Source organism: Sorex fumeus, unplaced genomic scaffold (assembly GCF_029834395.1).
Source record: "Sorex fumeus unplaced genomic scaffold, SorFum_2.1 ptg000009l, whole genome shotgun sequence".
Taxonomy (NCBI): domain Eukaryota; kingdom Metazoa; phylum Chordata; class Mammalia; order Eulipotyphla; family Soricidae; genus Sorex; species Sorex fumeus.
In genome coordinates, this window is record NW_026606066.1 from 19,498,230 (window position 1) to 19,509,745 (window position 11,516).

The window sequence follows — 11,516 nt, forward strand, 5'->3', positions numbered from 1 at the left end:
TGCCTAACCAAAGCAAATCCCATATATCCCTTTTCAGCTTTCTCTTTATTTGTAATTAGGCATGGGAATTTATAGTTAGGATATAATCCTTAGAGAAGAAAAAGATTATCCAAGGTATTTTAGATGGTCCATACAGTAAGGACTAGGAAATAATGGGTAGGATCTACTTTCCTTCCCATGATGTCTACCACAAATTTCAGAAAATGGCCAATAAAATATCAGTTTAGGGAACTAACAAGAGAACTGATCATCTGATGCATTATTGCATAAAATGGCATGATTTAAGGGGCTGAAATAACAAAATGATTGATGTTTCATGTGTTAAGGAAAACAATTTTCAGGAAAATGGCAGAGGACAACCTTGAAAGAAAAAAACACCTAGTAACTAAAACTTATAAAAGTGTACCTGTAAAGGAGTGAACTTAGACTAGAATATAATTATGAAGCTGGTAAGAAAAAAACATTTTATAAAATTTTTTAACTGTCAAGTACTTTTAAATATTTTCTCTTACTTCCCTTTACATATCTGGAAAAAGATAGTTGTAACTCATACATAATTCACAACAAGTCAATTATTTTGCTACTGCCTAGGACAGAAACAATCAAAGCAATTCTTGTACACTCTAAAGTTAAAAAAAAATCAAAATTTGTTGAGAGATGATTTAAGTGCCTTCAATATATGTTTGTTATTCAGAACTAGAGGAGTTTTGAAGCTATTGCTGGAAGAGTAAGAAATTCATTGTGAGAGTGGGGAGTAGGGGCAATAAAACTGTGAATACATATTATCATTGATTTAGAAGACGGCCTAATTTTTAAAGTAGCTTTTTATTTCATTGTACAGTATTATTGAAAGAAAAGAATAGCTCCTGAGGGCTAATGATATTTTCAAGCACATCACAGTTTAACATATAAACCTTATTATATCTACCTAAGGTATCCTGAAATTTTATTGTTCAAGTCAATGTCTCCCAGCAATTTTTTAAGTTTACATTTTATTTTGCTTTAATTGCTACTTTTATCCATATCATAAAATAGAATTGTATATTTTCTACTATTGTGCAATCTCACCCACAATACAAATACTTTTCTATTTGTGTATGATCAATACATATTCATATTTTTCCATTTATTGCACACCTACTCCAGCTACCTACTGATAAAAACTTTTTCAAGGCTGATGGAATGTACACTTAAATAATAATGAAGGTCATCTGTGGAGATAGGTAAAAGAACTGGAGTATATGTTTTGCATACAGGGAGCCTGAAATGCAGTACCACATGGTCCCCTGAACACTGCTGGGAATGAGCTCAGATTAGTTTGCTGAAAATAGACACCGAGTACCCTGACATGTCTCTAAAAGAAAACAACAAAAATAATAGCAGAAGGGATTAACATCTTTATATAACCCTATATTCAAATATATCAGAGTAGTATAGCACAGCGAGTAGAGTGTTTGCCTTGCACACAGCCAACATGGCGGACTGGAGTTCGATTCCTCTGCCCCTCTTGGAGAGTCCTGCAAGCTACTTAGAGTACCTATACTGAGAGTGACACTATAAAGGACTATATTCTCTCTCTATAACTGATGTTAGATAAGCCAAGAGTATTTCTAAAGTATCTTATGAATGTATTTGTAATGTGATGTGTTATTTGTAAGTTTCAGTGTACAAAGTAATTCAAGAAAAAAATGTATTTGCCATACATCCCTCTCACCTACACTTACAGTTGGAGAATTCTCACAAACCCATGTTTTGCTTTCATAATAATTGTAGAGAGCAAACCGGTAGGCTATGGTCTCATTAGGTGATGTCAAGAGAATCTTCTATTTGTACCTGATTGACTGAAAGCATAATTCTTATGCAAGACTTCTAGAATTGGAACTCTGAAGTAAGAAGACATTTAAAATGCACACTAAAATGTCACTGTCACTGTCCTCCTGTTGTTCAACGATTTGTTCTAGAGGGTCTAGTAATGTCTCCATTTTGAGACTTGTTGTTACTGTGTTTGGAGTATTGAATATGTCACGGGTAGCTTGCCAGGCTTTGTCGTGTGGGCGAGATGCTCTTAGTAGCTTGCCGGGCTCTCTGAGAGGGGTGGAAGAATCGAACTCGGCTTGGCTGCGCCGGCTGCACACAAGGCAAATGCCTTACCACTGTGCTATCTCTCTAGCCCCAGAGAGAAGTAAGACTGTTTAATTTCCTGTTGTGTGAGTGTCCAGAGTGTTATTTAGAGCAACAGCTTGGGAGCTAGTCAGACAAGCAGAATTTCAGAATCTGCATTCAAATGGAAAAGGAAATCAGCATTTAAATGTATACCCCAGGTAGTTTATGCAGGAATGACTGTAGATAGGTAAATTTTTCCCTTGTCTCAATAACTTACTGGCTTGCTGTATAACATCTCCCGGGCGGCCAGGGTGAGGCCCTGATGGCTCTGCTCTTCCCCTAACTGCCCGGGTTCTGGGGGTCTCCGGGCCACTAGCCCAGTCACAGCAGACCCGGTCATGGGACAGATGGTGGACGAAACGAGGCCAAGCTGGTTGGTTGATCAGATTCCGTTTATTCCATTCTCCCCATAGGCCTGCCCAAGTCTCTCTGAGCCTCCCATTCTAGTCTCACACTGCCCCTCATTCCCGTCTCCTCCTGTCTCTCCCCGCTCATCTCTCCATGCTCCATCTCGCAACCTGGGCTCTCTCTCTCTTCACGTGCCTGCTCCTGTATTCTTCTTCTACATTTTTCTCCCTCTGTCCCCCTTGCTAGTCTCTCCTCACTCCATTATGTTACCCTGCTCTCTCTCACTCTCTCCAGCTCTCTCCCTTTTTCCAGCTCTCTTGTCACCCCAACTCCCCAGCACTCTGTATTGAGACTCCACCCAGTCTGGTATCTAAATAAACATAAGAAAGCCCTTCCTCTCGGGGGAGCGGCGGGGACCTCATGGGAAGGGGGGCTTTGTGGGCCGTCCCCCACGCCCCACCGAGGTCGCCAGCTGCCCCCCACGAGCGGCTCTCCGGCACGGCCACGGCCCCAGAGGCACAAGGACTTAGCACAGAGAACCAGCCGCTTGGAGCAGAAAAGCAAATGGACTTGTGTTGAACCGCGCCACCAAGCCGGCCCGGAGGGGGAAGGGCGTTGACTGGCCCGCCCGCTCCTCTCTGGAAGGAAAGATGGCGGCCGCACGGGAGCCTTGTGGAAAGCAGGTTTGAGCCGGGCTCGGGGGAGCGGCGGGGACCTCATGGGAAGGGGGGCTTTGTGGGCCGTCCCCCACGCCCCACCGAGGTCGCCAGCTGCCCCCCACGAGCGGCTCTCCGGCACGGCCACGGCCCCGGAGGCACAAGGACTTAGCACAGAGAACCAGCCGCTTGGAGCAGAAAAGCAAATGGACTTGTGTTGAACCACGCCACCAAGCCGGCCCGGAGGGGGAAGGGCGTTGACTGGCCCGCCCGCTCCTCTCTGGAAGGAAAGATGGCGGCCGCATGGGAGCCTTGTGGAAAGCAGGTTTGAGCCGGGCTCGGGGGAGCGGCGGGGACCTCATGGGAAGGGGGGCTTTGTGGGCCGTCCCCCACGCCCCACCGAGGTCGCCAGCTGCCCCTCACGAGCGGCTCTCCGGCACGGCCACGACTCCAGGGCACAGAAACCAATCTCTTAACTAGCTAACTTTTAATAGAAATTCTTCCAGGGCCAATAAGTAAAATAGCAGAAATTCAAAACCGCGCGGCCGCTATCATTCTATTCTTAAACCAAGTTGTAGAAAGCAAATCATTTCACAACGCTGTTTCAGCATGTCTGATTGTGGGGGGTGGGTCGTAAACTCTAAACAATAATTGTGCATCTTCTATCGAAATAATCTATCTAGTCAAAGTAGATAGAGTATTAACTAGAACTCATCTGCCTCACAAGAATTGGGAGGGGTGGGAGGTGGGGGTCTATTGGGGTTCGGGGTTAAAAATGAGTATTGGTAAAGGGAAATGTGTTCGGTATCTACATGACTGAGACCTAAACCCGAAAGCTCTGTAACTTTTCCCACAGTGATTCAATAAATAAATAAATTATTTAAAAAAAAAAACACACACACACACACACAAAAAAAGAAAGCCCTTCCTGAGAGCCCACCAGGTTAAAAGAAAACACAACCTAGGAGGTATTCCAAAGCCCTTCCTGACTGCCTTGGGCAAAATACCTCTTAAGGATTTTTTTCTCCTTTCCTCAGTCCAAAAGTTTAATCAACAACTTAATCACTTAATCACATGATCACTTGACTTCCCTTGATTTGCTCCAGCAGGCACCAGTAACGTCTCCATTTGTCCCTGCCACATGCTAGTATAGCCCTATGTCATCTGTTCGTTCTAGAAATGCAAAGAGCCTCAAACCAATCCTTCATGATCTTGATGAAGAAGTCTGACCATCTGGTAGGTGGGTGGCCACGTGGTCTTTTGACGTCCTGTGGAATCCAGTCGGTAATGGCTCTAGTCCAGCGGTCGTCTCTAAATCTCATTACATGTCCAACCCATCTGATTTTTGACACCTTGGCGAAAGAGACAGCATCCCTGATTCTTGATGGTCCATGGAGGTCAGAACTCTGGATTCTTTCTCTCATTTGAGTGAAACGTGATACTCCAAGCATAGCTTTTTCAATTCCTCTTTGGGAGACCTGAATAGCGTTCTCATCCTGTTTGTATAGGGCCCAGGTCTCTGAGGCGTATGTTAATGCAGGAAGAACAGTGGAATCAAAGAGATGTGCCCAGAGCCAGAGGTTCTTCATCCTCTTAGCTATTTCTTCGACGCTCTTGAAGGTGTTCCAAGCCGCTCTTTTCCTCCTGCGCAACTCAGGTGCCAGGTCATTCATCATGTTGATTTCTCAACCTAGGTACACATAACTGTTGCATTCGGAGATGGTCGTTCCGTTGAGAGCGAAAGGAGCATCAGGAACAAGGCTGTTTCTCATAAACATTGTCTTCATAAGATTCAGCTGTAGTCCTACCTTTCCACACTCACGGTCAAAGTCGGCCAGCATTTGTGCCGCTTGGCTGATGTTTGGTGTTATTAAAACAATGTCATCAGCAAAGCGGAGGTGGTGTAATTGCCGACCATCTATCTTCACTCCCATTCCTTACCATTTCAGTAGTCGCATGATGTTCTCGAGGGTGGCACTGAAGAGTTTCAATGAAATGGTATCACCCTGACGAACCTCTCTCTTGACATCAATGATTACTTCTTTGTAGAATGGTGAGATCCTGGTAGTGAATCCGCAATACATCTCACGGAGGATCCTGATGTATTGACTTTGAATGCCCTGATTGGCTAGGGATTCAGTGACTGCTTTCGTCTCAACAGAATCAAAGGCCTTCTTAAATCAATGAATGTTAGACAGAGCGGCATCTTAAACTCCTGAGAAACCTCAATGAGTTTGGTTATCGTGTGGATATGGTCGATGGTGCTGAATCCTTTTTGGAACCTGGCTTGCTCGCATGGTTGTCCTTCATCTAGTGTTCTGCCAATCCTGTTCAGGATGACTCGAGTGAACAGCTTGTAGATGACAGACAATAGGCATATTGGGTGATAGTTGCCAATGTCGTGGATGACTCCCTTCTTATACAGTAGTACAGTCCTGCTGGTTTTCCACTGGGACGAAACCTTGCATTCAGACAGGTAGCATGTGAAGAGTGGAGCCAGCATATTGATGAGTACTGATGGCAGGTTCTTCAGGTGTTCAGGTCTGACCTTGTCTGGGCCAGATGCTGTTCATTTCTTTACTGACAAAATGGCATGTCGGATTTCGGAAGGGAGAACATTGGAAACGACATATCCATCCTGTGGAATTTGGTATGTGGGCAGGTGGACATGGCTATTGAACAGATACAAATAGAAGTCATGGATAATCTTCTCCATTGCCCTTCTGGAAGATGTGATAGATCCATCAGGAAGTCAGAGGGCAGTCATCTTGGTCTTGTAGTTGGCAAAGGACAGGCAGGCATTACGAATGCTTTTCCTGGCTTCTGCCACATCTGCCAGAACTTCTGCTCTTCTCTCTTTTAAGTCTTCCCTGATCGCATCTCTGCACTGCTTTGTGAGCTTGGACATTCGCTTGCAGTTGCCTGAGGCATTCGCCAAACCAGGCTGGCAAATAAGCTCAAGAGTTTTCGAAGACAGGTGTTTTTTTGTGACTATCTCTCTCTTGGCATTCCTCGCACAATCATGGAGGTTCTGAACCAGTTTATCGTATTCCTCATCAATGTTGTCAACAATAGCATCTTCCCATGTTGCAGCAATGGTGCCAAAGAACTGCCAAAGAACTCCCAGTTCTGGGAGTTCTCTTCTTAAACTTTGCAGCCCCTATTCCCTGCCCTGTGAAGTAGAATTTTGCATGAAGGAGACAGTGGTCCGATCCCATTTGGAATTCTGGGACAACAGCGACATCGGTCAGGCAAAACTGTTGATTGAATATGATGTGGTCTATTTCATTGTGGAACCGTCCACTGCGAGACTCCCATGTCCAATGTTTAGATTTGGCCTTCTGGAATGGTGAGTTACTATGGATGGTCTTGGTCAATATGATGAACTCAGACAGTCTCTCACCCTCATCAACTTAATACTAGTTATTTTCGTATGGACACAGTAAGAGATACATTGAGGCTTGTAAGGCAGCTCTCCTGGGAACATCTTGCCACAGACTCAGGCTACAGAGCCCAGGCCAGATTCCTAATCCTAGCAGGGTCCGAATCTAGTTATTACTTTTTGGATCATGACAACATTTGTCCATGACCAAGCTCTTAACTTGTAGTTAAGCATTATGGCACTTTGGCCAGGCCCATCTTGTTGCCAGGGTAGCACATAACTTACCGTCTATCTTAGTTCCATCTAGTCTCTAATTGGGACCTGCTTTTGAGGGTGCTAGGAAGTAAGGGCAGCTGAGTCTTAGAGAGAAAGAACAGGTGACCAGGAGGAAAATAACATTGAGAGTCACATTACAAAAGCATAGCATATACAGTCTTCTTTTTGTCCATACAAAAAGGACATTGCTCTGAATAAACTATGCAAAGGACTTATGGAGAAGATGAAAAAATATTTACAAGTCAACAGAGCACAAAGTTTACAAATAAACTTAGAAGAATGGGAGCATTGTGATGGGAGCAACCCCATAAACCTAAACTGCCTGAGGCTATGCAGGTAGGACAAAACAATGTTTTCCTACATCTTACCACCATTATTTTGTTTACTTACTTATTTTTGCTAAGGAATATATTTTTGTGGTTAGGTTAAAAAGTTCTTTCTTAAAAATGTGTATTTGAACTCTAGGAAAACAGGGAAGAGTTGGTAACTACCCCTTCTTCTATGTACTTATTGTTGCATCCGTCATCTCATGTTGTAGATGAACTTCCTCATGTGAAACAATTCATTTAAGTGGTGACTGGCATTGACCCTTGTGATTCATTTAACAGTTCTTTGCAATTTCACATTGTCTCATTAGGCTCAGTTCCAGCCTGTTTCCCAATCAGACTGTAATTGTTAGTCTTCTATTGACTTCATTATACTCAATCATTTTAAGACTACTCTTAAACAGCTGTCAAGTGAGGGTAAATTCAGCAGGTTTTACAATTACTCTGCCTTTAGGTCTCTAGACAGATGAGAACATTCCAGAAACAACCTGGACTTACTCTCAAGTAAGCTTCAGGCATGTACTATAATTTAGATGGCTTCTAATTATCAGGAATTTTGAATATGCCTAATTAATCACTCTTTCCATCACTGGTAATTTAACCAGTTGAAGTTCCTACATGGCGCCAGAAAGTATTAAAACAGACTTAAAATGTCACAAGTAAAGTTGGACTGAAAAGTGGAAGCAGGGACTTTTTGAGTCTAGAAATTGAGACCTCAGTCTCTGGCCCCAACTTCTTAAATGCTTAAATTTTGCATGAGTATTTGCTGTGTTTGTGTTACCAGGAACTAAATGGGGAGAGAGGCAAGAGGAACACCACCTAATCTAGTTATTCTAGTTGGCCCTTTAACATTTCAGCTGCATGTGGTGTAGATCGTCTAACACATAGTGGGATTTACTAGGGCAGGGAAGAATTAAGACATAAAGAAGGCATCAGTCAGGTAACTTTCTCTTTAACCTCTTACCTGTGCCTATGGAAGGCAGAAGAATACATCTGTGGCTGTGCACTAACTTTACACATAGTCCTTGGAACCCACTCACAAGCCAATTGCAATTTACTCTAACACGGGGTTCAGTTCTCTTCAAAAGGACTAAAGATGCTGTCTACATGACAGTACTTGCATAACTTCATGTTAATATGATTCAGGGCATACACTTTATCAGAATTTGATTTCTACTATGAAGTGAACCTCCCATAGTAGAGGAATTGTGGGAAAAGGGAATACGACGCACAGTAAGTTTTTCATATATATATACACATATATACATATGTATATATACATATATGCATATATACATATATATGTATATATATATATATATATATATATATATATATCTTGAGAAACAGCTCACTGTAGCACTATTGCACTGTTGTCCTGGTGTTCATTGATTTGCTCGAGCAGGCACCAGTAATGTCTCCATTCGTCCCTGTCATGTGCTAGTGTAGCCCAATGGCATCTACTAGCTCCAGGAACACGGACTTATTGTTACTGTTTTTGGCACATCGAATACGTCACAGTAAGATTGTCAGGCTCTGCCGTGCAAGTGGGATAGCCTTGGTAGCTTGCCAGGCTCTCTGAGAGGAAGGGAGGAATTGAACCCGGGTCGGCCATATGCAAGGCAAACACCCTCCCTGCTGTACTGTCTGGAGAAACAGCTCACAGAACCCAGAAACAGTGCTCTTACATGCTGGTGTACGGCAGCTTTATTTCTACAGCTATGAAACCGTTTGGAACTTTGACTCAACAGATATGAATTTAAATTTCGAACCGCCACTTTCAATTAGAACTGTAAATAATTCAGTTTCCAGTGCCTTAAGTGTTTAAACAATGTTACCTCATTTAGGAAAGTGCAATATTACTATTTTACAAGGCTGGTATAATCATTAAATTAGAAATTAGAAAGACACTGTTCAAAGTGTCTCACCTATACAAAGACTTAAGATTATGACATTTATAATAATAATTGTGTGAAAATTTTTATCATTATTATCATTTTCTCAAATAAATAACTTTATTTTTAATAAAACTTGCTTATATGTTCAGTTAGCTCAATGAAGCCTATTTACTTGATGAATTTGTTATTTAATTTTAACCCATGGTCAAAAAGCACAATTCAGAAGTCAAATTCATCTGCAATAACTTTTTTTCTTTAACAACTGTATCTATACAGACACATCTATTTATGTGTAGTTGATGGTTGCTTGTAAGAAAATTAATGGCAGAATCAAGAAGTTGGTACTGAGTAGGTACCATCTAGCTCCAAAAGCATAATGTTTGTGCAGGAACATGTGAGCACCAAAAGGGCCCAACCTGATTCTTAATAAACATAAAAATTTAAAATTAGAGTATGGGTATACTAATAAAAAGATAATGACAAAAATATTAAGTGGCCTCTAATTTGCCAGACTTTGAAAACTTATTCTCGATGAACCTAAAATGATAATTTAGTTGGATCCATCAAGTAGATACAAATAGAAAAGTTTTTATTATATTTTCTTTTCTTAATAAAAATATTAGTGTTTTTTCATTTTTACTAATTTGTTCCCTCGTTTCTTAGATATCTTCTTTTTTCTAGCACAGCGGGTAGGGCGTTCGCCTTACAAGTGGCCAACATGGCCGACCCGAGTTCGATTCCTCCGCCCCTCTCGGAGAGCCCGGCAAGCTACCGAGAGTATTCGATATGCCAAACACAGTAACAACAAAGTCTCCAATGGAGACGTTACTGGGCCCACTAGAGCAAATCGACGATCAACGGGAGGGCCTTTACCTTTGGGGCTGGAGTGATAGCACAGTGGTAGGGCGTTCGCCTTACAAGCGGCCAACATGGCCGCCCCGAGTTCGTATTCCTCTGCCCCTCTCGGAGAGCCCGGCAAGATACCGAGAGTATTCGATACGCCAGACACAGTAACAACAAAGTCTCCAATGGAGATGTTACTGGACCCGCTCGAGCAAATCGACGATCAACGGGAGGGCCTTTACCTTTCTTTTTTCTAATAATTTAAAATGCAACTCTTCATTTTTCTTAATAATGCAATAATGTGAGAGAACAATTTTTTTCTCAATTTTGAGTTTTCATTACACTCTAGGTTCTATTACAAAATATTCTCCTTTCACCTTATAGTTTTTTTTTTTGTGATTTTGGTTTCGTGATGCCAAAAATTAAACCAGAATTTTACATATACAAGTCAAGTGCTCTGTTGTTCAATCACATCCTACTTTTTGTTATAATATTTCAAAATAATGTTTTCAATATAATGTTTCAAAAAACATTATGTTGTCTTAGTTTGCGATTTATTTTTTTAATTTGAGTTAAGAGTGTGCTTTTTCATTTCCAAGTAATAATGATATATTTTAAAATATTTTATTTAGTTTTTTATATAGTAAGTGTATGGCATAAAGATGTTTAATAACTACATGGTTCATTTTTATAAATGTTATATAAATATATATTTTTTCTTTTCTTTGTTTATTTTTCTGGGCCATATACAGAAGTGCTTACAGCTTATTCCTGGCTCTGTTCTGAGGGATCATGCCTGGAAAGATTCAGGAGACCGCATGGGATTCTGGGGATTTAACCCAGAGTGGCCTTGTGCAAAGCAAGTGCCCTACCTGTTGTACTATAACTCTGGCCCCAAGCATTATTTTTTGTTTTTGTGAATTTTTTATTTTCTCCTTCATATATAGTCATATTTATCACTTGATCACTTGACATCCCGTTACTCATCGAGTTGCTCGAGCGGGCGCCAGTAACGTCTCCATTTGTCCCTGTCGCGAGCTAGTGTAGCCCAATGGCATCTACTCGCTCCATGAACATGAAGAGCCTCAAACTGATCGTTCAGGGTCTTGAAGAAGTCTGACCATCTTGTAGGTCACCTATGAGACCTACGAGATGGTCATATTTATATAATCAACTATTTTAATCACATTTGTTATAGCTTTCATGTCTCTTTTTTGTTGTTGTTTTTGGTCTCCTATTTCAAACTCCAAATTTATTTATTTAAAATGTTCTAATGTTAAAGAAAATATATGGCATAACCTTATTTTCACTCATGTAAAATTATACTGACATGTGTATAATATATATTTTTTTGTGTTTTTCTAGGACTCAAAATCAGGACTACATTCCTGGTCTCTGCATAAGCTTTTTTCCCAAAGTGTGTCGGTCATAGTGACTTAAAACATCATCCCTTTCTTGTTTCTTTGAAATCAGGGTTTCACTCAAATTATCCTCTTCTTATTTAAATTTATTTTTATTTAAAAATGTTGGGGGGGTTCACACCTTGAGCATCCACTGGTGCTCAGGGAATGACACAGTGCCAGGGTCAAACCTTCTGTGTGGAAAGCATATTCTCCAGCCACTG